The sequence below is a fragment of the Paramormyrops kingsleyae genome, chromosome 18 (genome assembly GCF_048594095.1).
Source record: "Paramormyrops kingsleyae isolate MSU_618 chromosome 18, PKINGS_0.4, whole genome shotgun sequence".
Taxonomy (NCBI): domain Eukaryota; kingdom Metazoa; phylum Chordata; class Actinopteri; order Osteoglossiformes; family Mormyridae; genus Paramormyrops; species Paramormyrops kingsleyae.
In genome coordinates this window covers 1,130,286-1,132,689 of record NC_132814.1, presented here as the reverse complement: position 1 = coordinate 1,132,689, position 2,404 = coordinate 1,130,286, and the positions used below count along the sequence as shown (strand labels likewise).

Genomic DNA, 2,404 nt, shown 5'->3' with positions numbered 1-2,404 from the left:
TAGACGTTGCTGTCATGTGTGTGAGCTGCAGAACTTCAGGATATTTAGAGTAATAGTCAACTCTCAGAAGGAATGGTTTCCCCCTGAAATGGAAGACATCAGCAGCAATTTTTTCCCATGGCACGGGGTGAGGGAGCAGAGATTCCCCGTGGTTGGCCAGCAGCTGTTCTTTACAGGGTATACAGGACTCAACCATTTTTCGCTCAGCCTCTGACAGACCAGGCCAGTACATAATTGACCGTGCATGTGCCAGTGAGCGTTGTATGCCTTGGTGAGCAGTGTGCAGCCGCTTAAGTACTTCTGCTCTGAGTGAGCATGGCACAATCACGCGGTCATCAACCAGGAGTAACCCTTCATTGACAGAAACGCTGTGTCTCACAGGACAGACTTGGCAGTTGCAGAGGGACAGACTTCTTGTGATCAGGCCACTCTGACCTGTGCATGATCATGAGGTGCTGCATTTCAGCATCACTGGCAGTGACTGTTCTCAGGAGCTGCATCATGTTGCCTTGAAGTGGTTCAAAGTCCGTGGCATACACAACTCTCTCATCACCAAGGTCATTTTCATCAGCTGTCTTTGAGCAGGGATATGCCCTGGATAGAGTGTCCGCGATCAACATGTCTTTTCCAGGTGTGTACACAAGGGAAATGTCGTATTTTTGAATCTGAAGAAGCATCCTCTGTAGCCTTGCTGGGGCCTTGCCTATGGGCTTTGACAGAATTGCCTCCAGTGGCTTGTGGTCTGACTGGATTTTTACTGGAATGCCATAAACATTCTGGTGGAATTTTTTGACAGCAAAGACAACAGCCAGTAATTCTTTTTCTATTTGAGCATAATTTTGCTCAGCCTGTGACAGTGCTCTTGACGCATATGCTATTGGTTGCTTGTCCTGCATGAGGCAGGCGCCAAGTCCATCCTTGGAAGCATCAGCCTGAATTTCCACAGGTAGCTTGGGGTCAAAAAAACGTAGCAACGGTGCTGTTGAGACAGCTGTTTTCAGAGCTTTCAGTGCAGCCTCTTGTTCTGGGTGCCACTGCCATTCAATGTCCTTCCGAAGCAGCAGTCTTAGCGGTGCCGTGAGTGTGGCTTCGTTGGGGATGTACTGAGCCAGATATCTGGTCATGCCCAATAGGCGCTGCAGGCTCTTCCTATCCGAGGGCGGAGGCAGCTGTTGGATAGCTGTGACTTTGGAGTCGTCTGGCTTGACCCCTTCTGCACTGATGATGTGGCCCAGATACTTCACTTCCCTAACCATGTACTGTACTTTGTCTTTGTTGAATTTAACATTCAGCTGTATAGCTCTGTCCATCACTTTCTGAAGTATTTTGTCATGTTCGGCTTTGTTTTCTGCAGCAATGATCATATCATCTGCTACTATGGAGACACCCTCAATATCACCAAAACTCTCATAGTTGACTTGCTGAAAAACTTCGCTTGCCGACTTAATCCCAAAAGGCAGGCGATGAAAACGGTATCTACCCCAGGGTGTGTTAATGAGCTGGTGCTGAACGAATAGGACGGCTGGCCAACATATCTCACTGTGTGATTCCACTGACTGGCACCTTCTAATGTATGTGATTTTTAACAATGAGGAAAATCATTTTTAAAAAGTTATTACAGGAAACCATATTTACATGCCTGTAGCTTTCATCTCACATGACAGGAAACCCAAAAACTATTACTTTTGGTGAGAAATACATTCATGTTATATCACTTCCTCATTTTAAATCACAAAACACACCTGATTTAGTCTCTGCTTATTTTTATATCACTGTATTTGTTTTTAAGTCATTCACAGAACCTGCACCAAGTTACGCAACGTGCCCATATTAGGTGAACACAAGGACCTGATTATGGGATTTTCATTTCTAGCCAAGAGCCCGGATAGCTCAGTCGGTAGAGCATCAGACTTTTAATCTGAGGGTCCAGGGTTCAAGTCCCTGTTCGGGCGGCAGTCCCTTTATGCACCTGTAGAGCACGGTGGCCTGTACGTCGTCACTCCGAAAGGCTGAGTGACTGAAACATGGATTGTCTGTGGGTCCCCAAGGACTGGAGTTGGAAACACTGGTATACAGTATAAAGTGCAGGACGATGATAGTGAGGGAGAGACCCAGCAAATTGGACCCGGCAATTTGCTGGTGCTCCTGTGGCATTCGGGTACCGGGTACCTGTCCAAGATGGTGATGGCCATAGAGAACGGCAAAACACCTCGGGATAAACCATCGCTTTTAAAGGTGAATGTGTACTCGTGTACCAGTTATGTCAATCCCTGAATATAATCTTCAGAATAACACTAAAAAAATGTAACCTGCTGAAGACAATGTACTGTAGAGAATGTACCACTGAGAGAGAGAAAGAGAATGCAGACCAATCACTGCTGCACGATGTGATCATACAAGCATG

At 46.3% G+C, this 2,404-nt stretch overlaps 1 non-coding gene across 1 annotated transcript; it reads left to right on the top strand.

The window, feature by feature from the left end:
- Nucleotides 1-1,879: 1,879 nt before the first annotated feature.
- Nucleotides 1,880-1,952, top strand: trnak-uuu (transfer RNA lysine (anticodon UUU)). The gene has a single exon. It is a non-coding gene; the product is annotated as a tRNA-Lys (tRNA).
- Nucleotides 1,953-2,404: the final 452 nt, after the last annotated feature.